Source organism: Bos taurus, chromosome 3 (assembly GCF_002263795.3).
Source record: "Bos taurus isolate L1 Dominette 01449 registration number 42190680 breed Hereford chromosome 3, ARS-UCD2.0, whole genome shotgun sequence".
In the NCBI taxonomy this organism is placed as follows: Eukaryota; Metazoa; Chordata; class Mammalia; order Artiodactyla; family Bovidae; genus Bos; species Bos taurus.
In genome coordinates, this window is record NC_037330.1 from 52,159,691 (window position 1) to 52,183,463 (window position 23,773).

The 23,773-nt window shown below is 42.7% G+C and overlaps 1 long non-coding RNA gene across 1 annotated transcript in view; it reads right to left on the minus strand.

Annotated features, from left to right (window-relative positions):
• Positions 1-11,464: 11,464 nt before the first annotated feature.
• Positions 11,465-23,773, minus strand: part of LOC112445877 (uncharacterized) — a 35,407-nt gene continuing 23,098 nt past the window's right edge. The window contains exon 3 of the long non-coding RNA XR_003033883.2: positions 11,465-12,174. This is a non-coding gene — a long non-coding RNA (uncharacterized lncRNA). The remainder of the gene's footprint in view (positions 12,175-23,773) is intronic.

Sequence of the window (23,773 nt, forward strand, 5' to 3'; positions counted from 1 at the left end):
AGAGGCTATGGTGATGACCACCCCGTACACATGACTCAGCAGTATTGCCTTGCTTCCATGGTTGCCTGGCTTTCCTCCATGGGGATTTCCCACCATGATCTCCTCCCTCACATCCCCTCAGTCTGTCTCTCCACAGTCAACAGCAGCCCTCGCCCTGGGATTGCTCCGCAATTGCTAACCTCCGGCTCCCAGCCACTGCCCCTTCCAGGAGACCCGCGTTCCTGCCTGGCATATGTATGGCTGTGGCAAAGATTGTCTGATTCTCATTCCATTTATCCTGCCACAGATCGGCTGTTTCACTCTCAGCCTTAAATGTTTCTTCTCTTATTCAGACAATCACCCCACTGTGAGGATCAGACCCCTGCTTCAGTTCCCCCACCTGCCGAGGGCAGGTACAGTCCTACTAACACTTCTGTTTTTCCCCCCTGGTTCCTTTGTCCTACCGAGTTTTCCATGGTTCCATATATTCTTTTCCACTGGTCAAGTACTCCTGTCCTCTCCCAGCTGGTGTTCTGCATGCACTTCTGTGTCTGAAGGTGTATTCCTGATGTATCTGTGGAGAGAGATGTACTCCACGTCCACCTACTCCTCCGCCATCTTGTTCTCCCCTGGAAGATATTTTTTAAATGTTACTCAAAGAACACAAAATAGGAGAAACAGATGGGGAAAAAATATCAATATTGGACTTCACCCAAATTTAAAGTGCTTTCTTTTCAAAAGGGATTGTTAAGAAAATAAAAAGGCAAGTCATAGAGAGAGAAGTATTTATAAATCATGTTATACATAAAGAACTTCTACAGTGGTGTCTTAGTCTACTTGACTACCATAACAAAATTTCACAGACTGGGTGGCTTAAACACAAAACTTTATTTTCTTACTACACTAGATGCTAGAAGTCTAAGGTTAAGGTGCCAGCATATTGAGTTTTGGTGAGAAATCTCTTCCTGGCTTGCAGAGGGCTCCCTTCTCACCATGTCCTCACATGGCAGATAAAAAGAGACCCAGCTCTCTGGTGTATTTTTATAAGGGGACTAATCCCATCACAAGGGCCCCATCTTCATGGCTTCATCTAAACCTAACAACCTCCAAAGGCCCCACATCCAAGTACCATCACACTGGGGGTTTGGTTGTCAATATATGAACTGGTGTGGAGGGGGATACAGTTAGTCCACATCAAGTAGGAAAACAAACAATCCAATTAAAAATGGGGAGACATGGTATCTCATTGCAATTTCAATTTGCATGCAGAACTACCAGTGATTTTGAGAATATATTCTAGTGTTCACTCAACATTCCTATTTTCTTTTCTGATGCTTTTAATGGAATATGTTGCTTTTGTTTTTGTTATTGATGTATAGATGCTCTTTATATCTTTGGATGCTAATTCTTGTTATTTATACACCTTGAAAATATCTTCTCCTATTATACAGTTTGTCTTTTCAGCTGTATAATACTTACGGTGAAACATAGTCCTTAATATAATCCAACATATTAATGTTTTTCTTTATGATTTCCCATTCTTATATTTATAATTTTAAATTCTCTAGTCCAATGATGTAAGATATTAATCTAAGATTTCTCTTAAGAATTAAAATATTATATTTCATATTTAAACTGTAAAAAATGGGGAGAAAGATTTGTACAGTCACCCCACCAAGAAGATAATACAGATGGCAAATGAGTGCATGAAAATATGTTCTACATCATTAGATACAGGAAATGCACACTAAAACCAGGATAAAACACAGCTACACACTCACTAGAATGGCTATAATAATGAAGATAGATAATATCAAGTTTGGGAAGGATGTTGAAAGACTGGAATCCTCATACATTCCTTGTGGGAATGTAAAATGGCAGAGCCAATTTGGAAAACAATTTGGCACTTGTTTTAAAAATTAAGCAACAATTTACCATATGGACCAGCAATTGCAATTCTAGATATTTACAAAGAGAAATGAAAGAATATGTCCATCCAAAGACTGGTACATGAATTGTCATTGTAGCATTATTTACAATGGCCAAAAAAGTAGAAACAATTAAATGTCCATGAACTTGTGAATGGATAAACAAATTATTCAGTTCAGTTCAGTCGCTCAGTTGTGTCCGACTCTTTGCAACCCCATGAATCGCAGCATGCCAGGCCTCCCTGTCCATCACCAATTCCCAGAGTTCACTCAAACTCACGTGCATCAAGTAGGTGATGCCATCCAGCCATCTCATCCTCTGTCGTCCCCTTCTCCTCCTGCCCCCAATCCCTCCCAGCATCAGAGTCTTTTCCAATGAGTCAACTCTTTGCATGAGGTGGCCAAAGTATTGGAGTTTCAGCTTCAATACCAGTCCTTCCAAGGAACACCCAGGACTGATTTCCTTTAGGATGGACTGGTTGGATCTCCTTGCAGTCCAAGGACTCTCAAAAGTCTCCAACACCACAGTTCAAAAGCATCAATTCTTCAGCACTCAGCTTTCTTCACAGTCCAACTCTCACATCCATACTGACCACTGGAAAAACCATAGCCTTCACTAGACAGACCTTTGTTGGTAAAGTAATATCTCTGCTTTTTAATATGCTATCCAGGTTGGTCATAACTTTCCTTCCAAGGAGTAAGTGTCTTTTAATTTCATGGTTGCAATCATCATCTGCAGTGATTTTGGAGCCCCCCAAAATAAAGTCTGACACTGCTTCCACTGTTTCCCCATCTATTTCCCATGAAGTGATGGGACCAGATGCCATGATCTTCATTTTCTGAATGTTGAGCTTTAAGCCAACTTTTTCACTCTCCACTTTCACTTTCATCAAGAGGCTTTTGAGTTCCTCTTCACTTTCTGCCATAAGGGTGGTGTCATCTGCATATCTGAGATTATTGATATTTCTCCCAGCAATCTTGATTCCAGCTTGTGCTTCTTCCAGCCCAGAGTTTCTCATGATGTACTCTGCATATAAGTTAAATAAGCAGGGTGACAGTATATAGCCTTGACGTACTCCTTTTCCTATTTGGAACCAGTCTGTTGTTACATGTCCAGTTCTAACTGTTGCTTCCTGACCTGCATACAGGTTTCTCAAGAGGCAGTTCAGGTGATCTGGTATTCCCATCTCCTTCAGAATTTTCCACAGTTTATTGTGATCCACAGTCAAAAGCTTTGGCATAGTCAATAAAGCAAAAATAGATGTTTTTCTGGAACTCTCTTGCTTTTTCAATGATCCAGCAGATGTTGGCAATTTGACCTCTGGTTCCTCTGCCTTTTCTAAAACCAGCTTGAACATCTGGAAGTTCATGGTTCACGTATTGCTGAAGCCTGGCTTGGAGAATTTTGAGCATTACTTTACTAGCGTGTGAGATGAGTGCAATTGTGTGGTAGTTTGAGCATTCTTTAGCATTGCATTTCTTAGGGATTGAAATGAAAACTGACCTTTTCCAGTTCTGTGGCCACTGCTGAGTTTTCCAAATTTGCTGGTATATTGACTGCAGCACTTTCACAACATCATCTTTCAGGATTTGAATAGCTCAACTGGAATTCCATCACCTCTACTAGCTTTGTTCGTAGTGATGTTTTCTAAGGCCCACTTGACTTCACATTCCAGGATGTCTGGCTCTAGGTGAGTGATCACACCATCGTGATTATCTGGGTCGTGAAGCTCTTTTTGTATAGTTCTTCTGTGTATTGTTGCCACCTCTTTTCAATATCTTCTGCTTCTGTTAGGTCCATACAAATTGTAGTATATTCCTATATTGGAGTACTATTTAGCAATAAGGAATAAGTTACTCATAAATGCGAAAACAGGACCAAACATCAAAGGCATTGTGTATGTGAAAGAAATCAAACACAATTGACAACATATGTATAATTCCAATTATATGAAATTGTGGAAAGGGAAAACCTGATCGAAAGCTGTTGGTAGGAACTAGAGAGTGGGAACTAAGTATTAACTGCAAAGGGGCACAAAGAAACTTTGGGTAGTGATGAAACTCTTCTTTACCATGATTGTGGTAATTACAGGACTGTGTGTATGTGTGTTAGTAGCTCAGTCATGTCCAACTCTTGGCAACCCTATGGACTATAAACCACCAGGCTCCTCTGTCCATGGGATTCTCCAAGAAAGAATACTGGAGTGGGTTGCCATTCCCTCCTCTAGGGGATCTTCCCAACCCAGGAATCAAATTCATGTCTCCAGCATTACAGGTGTATTCTTTACCATCTGAGCCATCAGGGAAGCCACCAGAGAAGCCACCATGGAAGTGCCTATTACACATATACTGTGAGAAGTTATCAAATCACACAGTTAAAACTGGTCAATTTTATTATATTTAAATTATACATCAATACATCTGACAGAAGAAGAAGGTGAGGTGGGTGGGGAGGAAGTAAATGAGGAGGAGGATGGCAATAACACCACTGCCCACCGTTACTACCATCACCAAGTAGAAATTATACTATATATGAGTTCAAGACTTTCTATAGTGCTATAGTAATCAAGATGAATGGTACTGGTGAACAGATCGACCTAGAGATCAATGAACCAGAGTGCCTGGCTACGAGGAGCTCATTACCACCACACCTACAGGGGCTGGGGATACATGCTAAAGACCACTGAGCACTCTTCATTTCTTTTCTCTCTTTTAAGTGGGGAATGAGGAACCTAATCCTTATACGACTAACAGAATAAAGATCAACAAATTGGAGAAGGACATGGCAACCCACTCCAGTATTCTTGCCTGGAGAATTCCATGGACAGAGGAGCCTGGTGTGCTACGGTCCATGGGGTTGCAATTAGTCAGACACGACAGAGCTACTAACACACACCCATACACAGTCTTAACTGGAAGGATACACAGATGATAGTGACTATCCAGTTTACCATACGGAAATCCTGCCCATTTTAGAGCTGTTAGGGTATAAGTGTACAATGTGGAGAGCCTTCCTGAGAATGGAAATTTAATTCACAGGATGCAGAGCTAAGACTACAGGGAGGGACAGAACCTCCTGTGTGATATTGGGCTCCTGGATCTAGCTATACCTGAAGCCAACATCTCCTTGGACTGCCTAATTATTTGAACTAATAAATTCCCACTTGCGTATAAGCAAATTTGAGTTGGGTTTCTCTTCCTTGTAAAGAAAGAGTCCTGAGTGAGACACACGTGTACTCTGGAGTGACACTAGTGAAGCACTGACTTACGCACGTATTAACTGGGAGCCCTAGGGCAGATCTTTTAAAGCTCTGGGCCCAGGATTGTGACCTCTAAGTAGAAGAAGTTGGAACAGGACAGGAGTTTCTCAGAAGACTTGCACAAAGCTAAGGCACTACAGTGACTTCAGTGGGAATGAGGAAAAGGCACAATAAAGGACCCCAGCTTCTGCCTCAACTCAACTAAATTTCTTTTCAATGTTGAAATCACATAGAGTTTGATTTGAAAAAACTTCATTTTAAAAAAATGCAAAACTTTGTAATCTAGTCTAGTTCCAAAAATTCCAACATTGTCTGTTGATTTCTGACAAGTAGTGAAGCACAGGGCCTTGCGTTAGTTTTTCAGGCTCCTGGAGTCTGAGTCCAGTTTTACCCCTTACTAACTGTGTGACCTTGAACAAGCTTCTCTGTGGCTTGGTTTCTTCATCAGTAAAACACAAGCAATAATAGTACCTGCTCCAAAGTATTGTTGTAAGGGTTAATTGACAAAATACGAAAAACCCTTCCATCTATGTCTGGCACCTGGCACATGCCCAATAACTGCCAATGACTGTTAGCAACAGTGATGACAATGACGATGATGACAGGCCTGGGGGATCACAGTGAATCTGGTTTGGCTTCATCAGCTCACCAAGAAGTAAGCTGGAAAAAGGAGACAAAAATCAGGTCACCAATTTATTCCCTGTAACTGTGTCAGTAGGTTGGGGGTAGTGAAAGATTTGGCCTCTGTTCTGCTTTATTTTTAATGTAATCATCTTTTCAGCTAATGACTTGTCAAATAATAATTGTGTGCGTGGTTTAAATAAAATTTTTCCATACTATGTTAATAGCATATATACATTTATGAATTAAGAAAATTAATAAAAACAGAAATATTAACGCATTGGTAAACCTAACCACCAAAGACAAATGCTATTAACGTTTGATTATTGCGTATTTGATTTGGAGTATTTTCTTCCAGGTTTTCTTTTGTCATTTAAAAATGTATATAAATACATATGGAAAACTTTATATATATATTGTGATGTGTGTGTCCTTTTCTCAAATAAGGTTATATTATGAGTAATTTTTCATGAATTAAATATCTTTTGAAAACATTTTTTCTTTTAATAATTCATCATTTGGCTCTATTATAATTTATTTGCTAAGTTCCCTATAATTGAATCTTTCAATAGTTTTACTTTGAATCTAATATAAATCAGATCAGATCAGATCAGTCACTCAGTCGTATCCGACTCTTTGCAACCCCATGAATCACAGCACGCCAGGCCTCCCTGTCCATCACCAACTCCCGGAGTTCACTGAGACTCACGTCCATCGAGTCAGTGATGCCATCCAGCCATCTCATCCTCTGTCGTCCCCTTCTCCTCCTGCCCCCAATCCTTCCCAGCATCAGAGTCTTTTCCAATGAGTCAACTCTTCGCATGAGGTGGCCAAAGTACTGGAGTTTCAGCTTTAGCATCATTCCTTCCAAAGAAATCCCAGGGCTGATCTCCTTCAGAATGGACTGGTTGGATCTCCTTGCAGTTCAAGGGACTCTCAAGAGTCTTCTCCAACACCACAGTTCAAAAGCATCAATTCTTCGGCGCTCAGCCTTCTTCACAGTCCAACTCTCACATCCATACCTGACCACAGGAAAAATCATAGCCTTGACTAGATGGACCTTTGTTGGCAAAGTAATGTCTCTGCTTTTGAAAATGCTATCTAGGTTGGTCATAACTTTCCTTCCAAGGAGTAAGTGTCTTATAATTTCATGGCTGCAGTCACCATCTGTAGTGATTTTGGATCCCAGAAAAATAAAGTCTGACACTGTTTCCACTGTTGCCCCATCTATTTCCCATGAAGTGATGGGACCGGATGCCATGATCTTCGTTTTCTGAATGTTGAGCTTTAAGCCAACTTTTTCACTCTCCACTTTCACTTTCATCAAGATGCTTTTTAGTTCCTCTTCACTTTCATGCTGTGATAAACATACCTGACTGGGATACTATTCCCAGAGGTGGAATTTCTGAGTCAAAGCCTGTGATCACATATAAGGCTTCTGATACATATCATCAAATAGTTTTTCAGAAAGTCTGTACCAACTTACATGCAGCATTGAATATCTGTAAACAGCAATTGTTAGAAATTGTAACTACTGATTTTTCGTTATAGGGACAACAGTCAGGGAATCAAGCTGTTGATTGAGAGAGCTTTGTTTGAGAGAGTAAATTTAAAGTTTATGAAACTAAGATTTTTAGGGCCAGAACCCTTAAAATTTACAAACTTTGTTTTAAAATCATGCTTATTGCACTGTAAGATGAGAACTTCATCATATTACACAAGGACTCAGTTTACTAACTACAGAATAAAGAAAAACTATTATTATTAACTGCAACTTCTTAGCCAAGCCTTTCATGCCACCCTTCATAAAGGACCAACATCCTGTCACTTTAATAGAGTGGCCAATAGTGTGATTCCATGGGTATCACATGGTGTTGACTTCATTCTGGTTCTTGAACAGTGAATGCTTTCTGACTTAGAGCAGCAGCCTCTGGTTCATTAGACATGAACATGTGAATTTAAGTGTGAAAGACAATATGAAAATATTCCTTACATGTCTTTCCTTCAAGCCCTGGGAACCTTAAGTAGGAAAGTATACCAAGGTGCAATTCTGTGATTGGGATACTGAAAATTGAAAAGCAAAATGGCATCATCTAGAATTTAAAATAACATTTTAAGGCTCAGTTTCGGTTCCCTAGGGCAGTGGTTGTGCGCTGCTTGGCACTCCACTTCCCCATGAAATCTGAGTGGAGCTGATGCGATCATTTCTTAGCCTCCTTTTCCTCAGCATGTCTTTGCTAGTATTAACATATAATTATTTGTGCCTCTCTTGCTCTGCAAGGTTTCCAATTTCCCTCACCCCTCACACTTAAGAAACAGAGTAATGATTCTGAATTCTGACCTCTCTTTTCTCCCTAGGTTCCTTTAGATCAGAGGAGTCAGGCTTAAACTGTAACTGAAGTCTTAGTTTTTCTACTGACTGAAAGCTATCTGGAGTTTGACTCTCTCTGCCAAGGGTCTAACCAAGGAATTCTGCCAACCTTTGGACTAGGGAGAAATTCCTTAAGGAAGGAATATCTGACTCCACATAACAACCCGGGGAAAGAGCGGAAGTCTAGCCCCAGGTACCCTTTGAATCTATCCCTTTGAAAATTCATTTCTTTGTTTTCTGGGTTTTTTTGCAGCAAGTAAAACATATTTTTTCCTTTTAATTATAAAGGTAAAACAACGTATCATAACAAAACAAAATCAAATACAATAGAACTATAAAAAGTAAAATTCTACACTCACCCAATTTATATATATAAAACTATATATATACACACACACACACACACACACAATTTGCATTTTACGCACTGTGTATAATTTTTTTTCATTTCTTTGTTTTCTATTTCATATTGCCAAGTCACGCCCAGGCGTATGTTTGAGGATGTGGGAGGGGTGGGGAGAAGTCAGGGGGTGTCAGGACTGGAGCATAGGTGCATTGAAGGGAGAGCCCTGTCTACCCACAAGCCTCTGAGTCCCACATGGAGAGTTCAACAAATATTCATGGAGTGTACCAAGTTTTGAGCACACACCTTAAAAAGTAACAACCTCTTGTATGATGAGCAGTTCCAGGCACTGTGGTTATTTTTAATTATTACAAGAACTCTCTTTGGCAGGTGAATCATTATTCCCACTGTACAGATAAGGAAACTGAGGCCTGAAGTAGTTAAGAGACTTGGTCAAAGTCACTGAACTAGTTTAAGGGACTGGATCAAATAGTTTCTGCAGAGTGCTGAGCTGCAGGGCAGAGCATAAGTCAAACTCCAGGAAAAGAAGGGAAAGGGCAGCGGGCATTTCTCTTTTAGGGCTTAGCAAAGCGCCTTTCCCAGCCAAGACTCTACTCAGGCACAGAAGCAATTGCGTCATTGTCAGAGAGGAAGGAATCATTGACCTCCTTTTCAGACTCTTAGCTCTCTGAGACCATTTAGGTCCATTAGGAAGTGGGTGGGAAGGGCCAAGACCCAGGATGGCTCTCCTCACTGCTTATCTGAGGCTTTACCCACCCTGAAGAGATCAGCTAAAGATTAGAAAAGCTCATTGTACCCATCAAGAAAGGCAAGCTGTTATGACCACACCACAAGTATCAGTTGCTTGATGCAATAAGAATTTCTCTCATTTGTGTCACAATCCAACGTAGGCAGGAGGTGGGTCTTCCCTCTGGGCTGGCCTCTTTTGTGGCTCTTGTCGTCCTTGGTGTTCTCTCCATTCAGCCAGTAAATGAAAAGAGAGCAAATCTTGCACCTGGGAGCGTTTAGCAGGCCAGGCGTGGAGGGGCCCACCTTGCTTTCATTGTCCAGAATTCAATCAGGTGGCCACAGCTAGCTGCATGGGCGACTGGAAAATGTAGTCTGATTGTGTGCTCAGAAAGCAGAGCACTCAGGAACTCGCCTGGCGGTCCAGTGATGAAGACTCTGCTCTCCCAGTGCAAAGGCTGTGGATTTGATCCCTGGTCGGGGAACTAGGATCCTATATGTTGTGTGGTGCTGGCCAAGAAAATTAAAAACACAGGGCACTTGTTGACACTTGTGAGTTTTAGAAGTCTCCTCTAAGAGCAGCAGCTACCCAGGGGCCAGTTCTCATTTTGCAGTTTTGTCCTGAATTTACCACAGGCACTAGAATTTTAGGTCCCTATAACATATTATATACTCGAACATACTAAGTATACTTTTCTTTGAGGTCACTGCAATTAGCATGCTCATAGACAGGGTTGGGGTGGAAGGGGTTAGTGGCAGTTTCAAGTAGCTAAAAAAATTTCTGTGGCTCTTCAGGGCTTCTTGTCATATTTTGGTTGTTGATTGACTGGGTTTTGAAATGTTTTGCTTTGTTTTTTGTTTGTTTTGCTGACATTAATTGTAAATTTACTGCATGCCGAATGCTGTACATGTGTTATCTTTGTTAATCCTCACAGCATCCCTGGGAGGTGAGTACCAGTATCCTGCCCATTTTACACGTGACCATGGAAGCTTAACCAGGTTATGAGACTAACCAGGGTCACAAAACTGTAGGTGTGAGAGTTGAGATTTTAACCCAGGTCTCCAGGTGGTGCAGTGGTAAAGAATTATCTGCCAATACAGGAGATGCAAAAGACTCAGTTTCTATCCGTGGGTCAGGAAGATCCACTAGAGTAGGAAATGACAAACCACTCCAGTATTCTTGCCTGAAAACTTCCACAGACAGAGGAACCTGGCAGGCTATGGTCCAGGGGGTCACAAAGAGGGGGACACGATGGAGCACAAAGACACACACACACAAACACACACTGCCACTCCAGGTCCTGTGCCATGTACTCCATTCAGCTCTGGCTGGCAAACTGGCCGAAGCTGGAGCCCAATCCAAGCCTGGGATGGTTCTCTGATGTCCATACACCTCTGCTGTGCAAGGTGACAGCTGTTGACACATTGAGGTCACCTTGTGTCCCTCTATTGAAGAAAGCTTCGGAGGCGTACAGGCTTCTACTGACGCACTGACCAGGGAAGGGCTTGTCAGTGTTGCAGCAAGTCTTCCTTGAGTACCAAACACGTGCTTTCATGTTCATACATTTTGGTCCAAAAAAATTTTTAAGATTAATCTCTTCCCAAATTAATTCATTTTTGTTAACCTCCCCCCCAAATCTCCTAAATAATTTTTAATTCAGTGGGATATTTCAAAAGGAATGCTGTAGCAGCTCTCCTAAACCACCATGGTTACAGGCTATTCAGATCTTTCATTATATGCTTTTAAATACTTAGGATGCCCTGGGAGTGAAGCACTGGGTCAATTAGGGCAAACTGACTAAAGGTTAATTTAACAGAGCCCTGAGCAGATGCTCTGCCGGTCCTTGAGGCTTGATGGTCTAACAAGCTGAGCTACTCTGTGTAAACACCATTAAAACTATAACTGGACCTGGGTGGTAGACTTGCCTCACCTTTAGAGAATCATTTAAAGAACCCTATTAGGGGAAACCATTGAATGGGAGAGTAGGGAGCAGAAGTGAGAGAAGGGGGTTGTTGAGCTATTGAACTCTAATGAACTATAAACAAGAGCTTATTATAAGTCCTACTCCCAGTACTGTCAGCACGTGACTTCCCTTGAGGTTTTCTCTATAAGCGGACCTTAATCACACACCTGTCTTTCTATGGCATCATGCCACTCCACTTGCCTCTGGCTCAAGTAACTGGAAGGTGTGAAGAACAGATTTTGAGACCACAGTGCTTTAAAAATGGATTTGATTACACAAGGGGGACTTAAGCAGCACGAGCCTGAGACCACTCAGAGGTAGTCCCATGGCTCAGGAGTCAGGTGTGGAGCTGCTCCCAGTCCCATGCACTCTTCTCCAGCAGTGACAGCCATCATGGCGACCCACAGCCATATGTTAATTTCTCAGGGACTCATTACCTGGTTTTCAAGTTATTCCCATGAAAGTAGGGGGAGACCCATGAGCACTTGAGTGTCCTTCTTGTCTGGCTCTATGGGTCTATATCCTGGCTGCGTAGCAGAATCACAAGGGTAGTTGCTCAGAATACTGATACCTGGGGCCCTCCCTAGAGAGAAGGTATTTTTCCACAAGCTTTCTGGGAGGACCTAATGTACAGCACAGGCTGAGAACCATGGGAATGGCCCCTACCCTTCTCCAGAAGGGTGGGGTGGTTTGGCCCTGGACATCTTGGATACAGAATAGAAAGGAGATGGGTCTAAGAGCTGCTTCGGTGGCCAACAGCAGCCACAACAGCAGACGTTTAGGCTATACCTAAATGTCTTCCTGGACAGGGAAGATGGTGGGGTTAAATAATCCTTGGGCAGCTCCCAACCCAAGTTCTTTGCCTTTGCTTCTTTCTGCCACATTGCTTTACTTCTTGCCATGTGACAATTTAATGAACATTTACTGAATGTTTTCTGTATACCAGGTGCTGGGCTGGACACTGTAGAGAGAAAGGAAGAGAAAGAAATGATCATTATCCTCACAGAATTTACCAATCTTCACCAGGGAAGCAAATGCATTAGTACTGAAATCAGCTTCCTAACTATTAGCAACTCTTTATTAAAGGTTCCAAGGGATGAGATAAAAACAGAACTACATAATATTGTCAAATATTATTTGTGTCTTTACATGTGTACACACACACACAAGACTTATTCAGAAACAGGAAACAGCTGATCATAGATATTTTAGGTACCAGTCACAAGCCTGCTATCTTTTTAATATGGAACCTGTTCGTGGGAAAACCTGGGTGACTGAAAGTTTAGTCAAGGTCCCAGAGTCATTCAAGTTAGTCCCAAATGAACAGGAACCTCCACTAGGCCTTTTCACATGATTTTTTCAAAACATTTATTCAGTCAACTAAGATTTGAGTCCTAGTATGTACCAGACACCACGCCAGACACTGAAAACTAATAGTGAGCCCCTAAAGCCCATCCCTACTCCATCAGTGCTTAAAATCTAGCAAGGAAGACAGATGTTGATGTAAAATGACTATTGCGGTAAGTGAAGGTGTATGGGTTTCCCTGGTGGCTCAGTCGGTACAGAATCCGCCTGCAGAGTGGGAAACCTGGGTTCGATCTCTGAGTTGGGAAGATCCCTTGGAGGAGGGCATGGCAACCCACTCCAGTATTCTTGCCTGGAGAACCCCCACAGACAGAGGAACCTGGCGGGCTGCAGTCCGTGAGGTTGCAAAGAGTTGGACACGACTTTGAGTAACACAGCACAGCACAAGTGAAGGTGTATATGAGGTATGTGAGAATGTTAAAAGGGAAACAGACCTAGGAGGTCAAAGAAGGATCCCTGAGAGTCTGGTCATGAACCTGGGCATCATATCTACAATGTGATGGCCTGGTAATGAGGTGGGGGAGGGAGTATATTCTAGCCAGAAGGAAAGTAGGAGTGAATTACTGAGGATGGGCTGGATTGCTGGTTCTCAAAGTGCAGTCTTCATTCTACTGTGGGTACCAGAGATCCTTCCAGAGGTTCCTCAAGGCCAACATTATAATTTATAAATATATGAAGATGTTATCGCCTCTTTTCAGCTGGATTGACATTTGCACTGATGATATAAAAGCACTGGAGGGAGCACTGCTGAGCCGTTAGCACAAACTGAGGCAGTGGCACCAGACTATACTCATAGCCACTGCATTCTTTTTCCATGCACTTGTGGGGACGGGGGAAGTCAGCTTTATTTAGAAATGCCTTTAATTAAGCAGTGAAAGTGATTTCTTTTATTAAATCACTATCCTTGAGTACACATCTTTTCAATAGTCACTGTGACAAATGGGGGGTATGCACAAAGCACTCCTAACTGCATACAGAAATTCCATGGCTGTTCAGAGGAAAAGCACTTGTTTGATTTTTTGAGTTGTAAATGGAACTGGCTGCTTTTATCATGGAACACAGTTTTTACTTGAAAAAGAACTACTGACAAACTATGGTTATTCCATCTTGGGTTCTTGGCAGGGTTTGTTTTTTTTTTTTTTTTTGAGAATGAATAAAGTGAATCTGTCACTTCAAGGAAAATAACTGACAGTGTTTGTTGCCAAAGATAAAATTCAAGCTTTCAAACAAAAATTAGAATTTTAGAAAACTTGCAGCCACTGTTATGAGCTTGACAGTTTCCTAATACTTAAAGACTCTGGTGTGATGAATGATGATGCTAATTAATATGATTTTAAAATATTATATAATGAAGTATGTCAACATTTGGAATATCTATATAAGTCAATGAACCAATTTTTCCCAAGTAACTAGTGCATAAGGTCACCAAATCATGCACGGCTGAATGATCCATTCAAAGTGCAAGATACTCTAATGGATTTTAACGCTAACAGAGTATGGAAAGTTCATTGATATTGTTGTGTTATGTCCGTGTTATGACTAGCTTTTTAAAAACTATCACTTGTCAAATTTTGTTGTAGTATCCAAAAAGAATATTCACAAGCATCAGAAAATACAGAGGTGTATTAAAATACACCTCTCTGAAACTGCATTATCTGTGTGCAGCCAGATTTTCTTCTTGTACCTTAGCACAACAGAATGGATTGCAACTGACTGAATGCAGGAGTGATATGAGAATCCAGTCTTCTTCAATTAATTCAGAGATTTGTGAAAAAGCAAAATAGGATCATTCTTCCTAGTTTCCTTTGAAAGCTATTTCTCATAAAACTTGTTATTTATGTTATTTTAAAAGGAATTAATATGTACATATTAAAATTTTTTTTTCAAAGTGTCAGTTTTAATATCTGATATGGAAATATTACAGGATGTTATCCACAGAAGTAAAAGCTCTTTAGGATTATCTGTAATTTTTAAGACTTTAAAGAGGTCAAATGAGACTCAAATGTTTGAGAACTGCTGGACTAAATTATCTTGTGGTAATGAAATTTCTAAAATCTCAGTGGCTAAACAGAACAAATGTTTATTTCCCTGACATGCACAGACAACCAGGCAGCTTTCTAAAGACAGCTGTTCTCCATGTGCTGACTCAGCAACCAGGTTCCTCCAGCCTGTGGTTCTGCTGTCTCGACATATGGCCTCCATGACTGCAGCTGTAGAAGAGAAAGCTGGATGATGGCACATCAGCTCCTAACTCTTCTGCTACGTGTCACTTCAACTCACAGCTAACTCAGCAGAACTGGTCACATGGCCCCACCCAACTGCAAGTGGGCTGGGAAATGTCAGGAAGTTTGTGAATATCTGGTGAGCAGCAAATAGCTCTTAACACGGCAATAAAAAGAGCTTGTGTTTAGAACTTGTAATGAGAAGCTCTGTTGGAAGAACTGATGGAGCACATAAAGTAAGGTGAAGTCTAGTACAAGAAAAGGCAGGAGACACCTGTAGGGGCCAGACTGTGCAGACTGGCCTCATAAGCTAAGATAAAGATTGTGGGCCTTTTCAGAGCAACCAGAAGACCGTAGGTGTTTTGTTTTATTTCACTTATTTACTTATTTTTTTGGCCGTGCCACACAGCTTACAAAGTTCCCCAACCAGGTATTGAAGCTGTACTCTCGCTAGTAAAGTGTGCAGTCCTAACCACTGGACTGCCAGGGAATTTCCTAAGGTGGATGTTTTAAACCACAGGTGACAATAATCAGCTCTATCTGTTGATGAAACACTATAGTTATAGAAGGAAACGAATATAGGGAGACAGGAATGGAAGCAGCAAGGTGCTATGCTGATGAATCAGATCTTTGGGGAAAAACAAAAGCCTTGATTTCTGGTACTTGACAATTTCTGTAGAGTAAATTCCCCCACCAAGGCCAGTTTCAAGCTTATCAATTTGATGTGCCAAACACAGAGTTAGGTTGCTGCTGCTACTGCTGCTAAGTCACTTCAGTCATGTCCGACTCTGTACGACCACATAGCCTGTGCAGCCCACCAGGCTCCCCCGTCCCTGGGATTCTCCAGGCAAGAACACTGGAGCAGGCTGCCATTTCCTTCTCCAATACATGACAGTGAAAAGTGAAAGTGAAGTCGCTCAGTCGTGTCCGACTCTTAGCGATCCCATGGACTGCAGCCCACCAGGCTCCTCCATCCATGGGATTTTCCAGGCAAGAGTACTGGAGTGGGGTGCCATTGCCTTCTCCGAGTTAGGTTAAGACACACACAATCAACCTTGTGAGCCAGCAGAGTGGGTTTGGTGCCACCAAGGCAAGAAAGCTAGTTAGGAGACTGGTGCAGATGAAAAATGATGGTACTCTAAACTTTCCTTTCCTCTGAGCACACAGCTGGAACTAACCTCACCTCCTATGCACATCAGTGCCTGAAACCTGCCTTCACCACCACCTCCACCACAAAATATCACCAAGACTTTCCAACCATCACTACGACAGACCTATATCCTTTATGAATCTTCCCAAACCATGCTTGCAAACACCCTCAGATTTCTGGCATAGCCTTCCTTCGCAGCTGTTGCAAGGACAGGACAGCCTAGAAAGCTGCCAAAAGGGCCCTGCTTGTGTTTTCAGCCTCCCTTGACTTACATGAAATGATTCACAAGAATCAAAACAGTTACAGTCTATAACTACAGGTTACAAAAAAGTTTTTGTAAGCTTGTGAACAGGGTGAAAACTTCAGTTTACTGGCTCAGCAGGAAAAAATCCGCCTGCAATGCAAGAGACTTGGGTTCAATTCCTGGGTCAGGAAGATACCTTGGAGAAGGAAATGGCAACCCACTCCAATATTCCTGCCTGGGAAATTCCATGGGCAGAAGAGCCTGGCAGGCTACAGTCCATGGGGTTGCAAAAGAGTTGGACATGACTTAGGGACTAAACAATAATAATGACAACAAACAACACTGAAAGGAAGCAACCAGACGCCTGTCTTACAAGGATGAAGAATGGAACGAGGGTCCCAACCCAGGGCGATCTCATGGAAGTTACCAGTTACCTGAGGCTTGCAGCAGCAGCCAGACATGCCCCCTCCTCTATCCAAGCTTGGGTTTAGTCAGCTCACCCAGACTGTTTTTTCCTTCTCCCTTCCTCTCTGCTCAAGTTTCCAGAGCAGAATAACAGCTTGTGTGCACCGGAAATGGAGTCCAGGGTGCTGGTACTTAAATAACTCTGCCTCTAAACACAACAGGTGTCGCTCACAATCTAGCTCTCAAATTTTAACTGTTTTTTTTTCCCCCCAGAGGGCCATATGGATGTTTTATTTCAAGAGCCTGCCTCACTCAAATAATTATCCTCTCCGCTCTCCCTTCCTTCTTCTCATTGTCTTTTTTCTCTTCACATAAAGCCACAGGCTGAAGCCTTCCTCAGCAGCTTCACCCCACCCCCCACCCCAACACACCCCAGATGGTTCTGGAAGTTACTGACCCATGAGCAGACTGAAACGTTGCTGTGCTGTCTCCAAAGTTCTTTTCTCTTGGACAAACCTGTAGGACAAAACTCCCAACAGAAATGAGGGACTCCAACCAAGTTCAGTCATAATATCGGCATCTCCATTAATAAATAAGTGGTAAGTGTTAGTTGCTCAGTTGTGTCCGACTCTTTGCGGCCCCATTGACCATAGCTTCTATCCATGGAATTCTCTAGGCAAGAATACTGGAGTGGGTTGCCATTCCCTTCTCCAGGGGATCTTCCCAACCCAGGGATTGAGCCCAGGTCTCCAGCATTGCAGGTATATTCTTCACTGTCTAAAACACCAGGGATGGATCAGACAGTAAAAGAATCTCCATTAGTGGTCTCACATGAAACCCAGATCAACAGACACTGGAGTATTCATATAAAGGCAAACAAAGGTAGATGTGTAGGCACATAGCGAAGAATATGCCACAGAAACCTGTGTACCACCAAATGCAAACATTCTCTCTCGAGATAAATTAGAAGTTTGAGACTGAATAGCAGGAATTTAAAATTTTCTGTTTTAGGAATTTCAGTTTTTATCCCTATATTCACTGAAATCACTAATCAAGCAGAAGACCTGAAAGCAAAAGAGGGTATATACCACTTTATTTTTCTGCAGTCACTTAATCCAATAGCCCTAAAAATGCAGGTACAAATCCCATGTGACTAGACCGAGAGCCCAGCTTCTTCTACAGCTAAGTAAAAACACCTTTAAAAAGATGGTCTCTTATCACCACCATTTGGTGAAATAAAGCACATTTTAACATCACATGTTTCCGTGAATTTGGCATGATGAAAACTCACTGCATTATACGTTTTTATGACCAACCTAGACAGCATATTAAAAAGCAGAGACATTACTTTGTCAACAAAGGTCCGTCTAGTCAAGGCTATGGTTTTTCCAGTGGTCATGTATGGATGTGAGAGTTGGACTGTGAAGAAAGCTGAGTGCCAAAGAATTGATGCTTTTGAACTGTGGTGTTGGAGAAGACTCTTGAGAGTCCCTTGGACTGCAAGGAGATCCAACCAGTTCATCCTAAAGGAGATCAGCCCTGGGTGTTCATTGGAAGGCTCATGTTGAAGCTGAAACTCCAATACTTTGGCCACCTGATGCGAAGAGCTGACTCATTTGAAAAGACCCTGATGCTGGGAAAGATTGAGGGCAGGAGGAGAAGGGGATGACAGAGGATAAGATGGTTGGATGGCATCACCGACTCAATGGACATGGGTTTGGGTGGACTCCGGGAATTGGAGATGGACAGTGAGGCCTGGCGTGCTGCAGTTCATGGGGTCACAAAGAGTCAGACACGACTGAGCGACTGAACTGAACTGAACTGAGACAAGGAAAGGTGAAAATTATCATCCACTTAACAGTATTTGAGAACCCAAATCTCAGAGCATCCAATACCATCTAAGAGAAGTAGATGGTATATAGTAGGTAACCCCTTTGGACCTGTGGAGAGATGAAGTCTCAGAAGGATCAAACAACTAGCCAAAGTCACACAACTAGTAATGTCAGAGCTAAAATTCAAACCCAAGATGCAACTCTTTCTGTGAAAAGGCCAGAAGGATAACAGCAGATTTTCCAATGCCCAATATTGAATAAACTTCAGTAGGCCTGTTCCTCCTGCTGTATCAGGCAATTTTCCTATTATGTGTTTTTTTTTTTTATTTCACGAAGAGGCCTACTACCAGGTAAAGAGATTCTGGAGTAGATTGCATCCCCCTTGTAAATTATTAGCTTCCTTGATTACAAATCAACCCCATAGAGTTTGGCTATCATGGATCAATTTCCTGAGGCCTCTGAGGCACTGCTGGGGAAATGAAGAATGTGTTATAGTGTTTTTAGACCTGAAAAACCTGATTTTCCAGCCATAGACCTCAGAGGCAATGAACATGCTAGCAAGCAGTAACAGGGTTGTGGGGAACACTCTGGTTAGCCTGTGACCAAGTATGGGTGCACACCATCCACTGGCCAGCTGGATGGGTCTCCAGTAGGTCTTTTCGGCTGGGTGATGCTGGTACTGACTGTGACCTTGGGCATGTCACTACACCCTCAGTCCACCTGCAGTTTCTTCATCTATGAATGCCAAGGATTTGGATAAAATTGTCTTGAAGGGCTTCTTCAAGGTTGGCAAACAAAAAGAACAGCAGCAACCAGTGACACTGACAGGATATTTTCTACTGCAACTACAGGGATCAAGCATTCCTGCTCTCAGGATACACACGATCTGGGAACGAGGCAAGCCCTCTTTTCTTTATTTTTTTTCCCCACTTATTTTTGTCCTCTACTTTCTCCAGTCCTCAGCAAGACAATAACTGGGCCAGCCAAAGCGATCGTGCTTTGAGGAGTTCCCGTGCTTGATTGTGTGTGTGTAGATGGCTCAATGGTAAAGAATCCACCTGCCAATGCAGGAGACATGGGTTTGATCCCTGGGTGGGGAAGATCCCCAGGAGAAGGAAAAAACCCACTCCAGTATTCTTGCCTGGGAAATCCCATGGACAAAGGAGCCTGGTGGGCTACAGTCCATGGGGTTGCAAAGAGTCGGACACGACTGAGTGACTGAACAAAAACAACATGCTTGGCTGAAAGGAGGAAATGGCGATGCTTCACGTAGTCAGCAGTGCATAGCATCCTACAACAAGCACTCACTGAGTGGTAATGTTATCACAGGCCTGTGTCTACTGCTTGATCACCTCCACTCATTTAAAAGTGTGACCTAAGCTCACAGCCCCAAAATGTCCCCAGAAGGGACTTGTTTCCCACCCAACTGGTTAGCTACTATTATCACACAGCCTCAGCCTTCTTATTCCTCTGTGTCCCATGGGCTTGGGCCTCTAGGTGACTCACAGCCAATCAGGAGCATGCCAACGTTCCCAGTTCCCAGGGGCATGGCCTCTGGATGCTCCTAAGTTCAGCACTGGAACAAACCTAGATGGGCTCTATTGCAGCAGTTGGGGAAGGGGAGGAGAGCGAGCGGCAGGGAGAAGGACCCAGTATCCTTCCAATAGTGACACTGGCCTCTAACTTCCTGTCTCCTGTGGCGGCCACTAGAGGCAAATACCATTCATTCCATCGCCTTCATCCTCTCCTCCTCTCTCTCCCTTCCTCCTGCTCTTAGGCAGTGTGTATAGACTGGGGGTGGAGAGAAGTCAGGTTTGTAGCCCACACATGTACCACTAGTGTCGGGGTTGTGAGTAGTTCCATGGGAGGGCAACTGGGTAACAGAGGGAGAGAAGAACTATTTTTCACTATATATCCTTTCACATAGCTTTATACCAAGAGCATGAAATGCTTGTTCAATAAAATAAGTTTTTTAAAAAAAAATTTTAATAATGTTTAATTAAAATCATCTGACACAGATCTGATTCTATTTTCTGTTAGGGAAATCTTGGTGTTTCTTTGGTTTTGGGTTTTTTTCTTTTAATGTATATCAGATATCATCTCCAAGTTTCAGGTCAAAAATATTCTTTCTGTATCCATCTAAAGTCACTTTTGGTGGTCTGCCTTGAAACCACTGAGTGTACCAAAGAAGAGAGTTTGGAGAGTTGAAAAGAGGACAGGATTTAAAGTAAAGCCAACTTAAGTTTGAGTCCTGGTTCTACTATTTACTGGCTTGAGTAGGATTCTCAAGTTCATAAGGTTCAGTTTCTTCATCTGTCTAAAAGAAAATCAAGTTAACCTCCTTATGTAAATCACAGAGTGCAGAACATATTCTTTGGAATTAGGTTCAGTTCCTGCAACTGTCACATCTTGTCTCATCTCTTGAAGTTTCACTTTCTTCATCTGTAAAATGGGGATACTAATAGTGTTGGCCTGAATTTTAAATGAGATGATGCATGGAACGTCCTCAGTAAAATAAACTATGCAGGGAAATAGCCACTTAATTTTTGCTCTTCCTATCAGGATGTTTTTGTGAGAATAAAGTAAGATGAAGTACCTGGTCCTAAAAAAAAATGCATGTGTATTTTCAAAATTTATTTCCCCCTAGATTCTTTGTTGTGTGTGTGGAGAAATTCCCTGCTACCCGGCCTTTTAAACTGCTCTCTGTATTCATGAATTCAGTCTTCTTTTGCCTGCTCATTATAATGCTCTTCTATGAAGAAATCAGACTTACCAGGTGGTTCAGTGGTAAATAATCCACCGGCCAATGCAGGAGACCCAAGAGATGTGGGTTCAATCCCTGGGTCGGGAAGACGCCCCTGAGTAGGAAATGGCAACCCACTACAGTATTCTTGCTGGAAACTTCCATGGACAGAGGAACTTGGTGGGCTACAATCCATGGGGTCACAAAGAGTTGGACACAAGTGAGCACGCACACACACACGAAGTAATCAACTGGAATGACAAAGAAGGAGAACTCCAAACTTCTCTAATGTGGGCCAATTCTTTGAAGTTTCATCAGTCCGTGCATCCATCCATTCATCTATTCATCCACTGAAAATGCCTGGTCCTGGGATTGCAGAACTGATTAGCACAGATGTGGTCCTTCCCCTCAGCTGTGAGGAAGTAGCCTCTCTGAGGAAGTCAGATGTGAGGAAGGTATAAACCCCACCTTCTGTTGCATTCTCAGACTAAGACCTTTGTAAGAAAGTTGCATTTACTCACCAAATACCCACTAGGTTTTGGGCTGAGTATCCAGGAAAAACTCCAATTAAATAAATTACAGTTCCACAGACAAAAGTGGGAAAGGCAGCCCCTTTAACGTTATGTATCTAAGAATCACTCTTACTCTGAGGTTAATGATGCCATTCCCTCAGAACTTATATAACACAGAGCAACTTATTGGTATCTCAGGCATTGTGTGCCTGAATGAAAATGCCAGAGAAAAGTCCAGAATTTTTCAGGTTTCCTTTACTCTCAGGCTAATGTTCATCCTGTAGGGGTACCTGAGACTGAATGTGGCCAAGCAGGCTAATGGATTTGGAAACAGCAAAGAGCCATCCAAATACAAGGCATAACTGCCACTATTGCAGCTGCCGCCAAGAGCTGCTGGTGACCTCAGTCTGGGTTTGTATGACTGGAGTTGGATGGAATTACATCTCAGCCGCTCAGTCAGTCAACAGTAACAGAGCGTCCCCTGACTGCCAGTGCTGGGATACTGCCCTGATAAGGAAGACTGAGGAGACTCTCTAGACAGAGGAGGTGGGGCTGTAAGCGAGGATGCAGGACATTCCAACAAAGCAGCGGGCTTAGGCCTGTGATGCTGAACTTGCTCAAAGTGAACACCAATAAGGTCTTCCTGTGTCTAGAGCCATGCCACCTGCTTGTTCACAGAGCTGGTCAGAAGGCAGCGTGATGGAAAGAAGGACACAGGGGGCCAGGGAAACACGGGATAAGCTCACAGCGCTCGATGACACATCAGTATATGTGTCTAGAGCTCAGACTGTTTAGTCATTGAGGGAGGAATTTTGAAAAAAAGATAAAAGGATGTCTAAGGACACTCCAGTTCCAAAAGAAGGTCTGATTCGGGATCAGAGAACAGGCACTGCCATATAGACCCTTCCCATCACTCTGACGTGTACTTGACTGGCTCTAGCTCTCTCTCTCTGTCACACACAAACACAGACAGACACACACACACACACATCATTGCTGCAGAGTGAGAACACAGGTCATCAGCTTCCAGTCATGCATTTCATTCCAGTATTACTGAATGACAGTGGCGGGGGGTCTTCTTGGCCCTCAAAATCCAAGCAAAATTGTATAGTGTCTGCCATATATGTCATGCCCCAATTTCCAGGAGCTGTGGAAGTTGAAGTGTTAGTCATTCAGTCATGTCCAATTCTTTGCAAGACCACGAATTTGCCCAACCAGGCTCCTCTGTCCATGGGATTCTCTAGGCAAGAATACTGGAGTGGGTTGCCATTTCTTTCTCCAGGGGATCTTCCTGACTCAGGGATCAAACTCAGGTCTCCCAAATTGCAGGTGAATTCTTTACCGTCTGAGCCACCAGGGAAGCCCAAGAATACTGGAGTGGGTAGCCTATCCCTTCTCCAGGGGAACTTCCTGACCCAGGAATCGAACTGGGGTCTCCTGCATTGCAGCTGGGTTCTTTACCATCTGAATCACCATGGAAGTCCCTCCTGAATATATCTGATACCATATCCGAATATGTGTGCCTATAAGTGACCTCCTCCACCCCTTAGCTCCAGGGCAAAGGATTATGTCATATTTTCCTATGTCTGGCCCCAGTCTGGGCTTCCCTGGTGGCTCAGTGGTTAAGAATCTACCTGCAGAGCAGGAGACGTGGGTTTGATCCCTGAGTTGGGAAGATCCCCTGGTATTTTTGCTAGGAAAATCCCATGAACAGAGGAGCCTGGAGGGCTATGGTCCACGGGGTCACAAAGAGTCAGACAGGAATGAGCGACCAAGCAGCAACAGCAGCAGTCCCAGTCTACACCTGGTATCTAGTAAGAGTTCAAAATTATTGGATGAATAATTTCTTCCTAAATAAAATGAAGGGAGGAATGGTGCCAAAGTTTCACTGAGATTACTTTGAATGACAGGTCAAGGCCAACTGAGGAGAAAAATGTGTCGAAGTCAATAAAAGTTGTTTCTCATCCAGGATCTTCCCTGCCCTGTCTGCTTCTGGTACCTTTGAGAGTCCCAGTCCAACCACAGGCTGCTGAGACATTGACTGGCAACAACATTGTGAATTGGTAGAACTTCAACACATTTGTTCC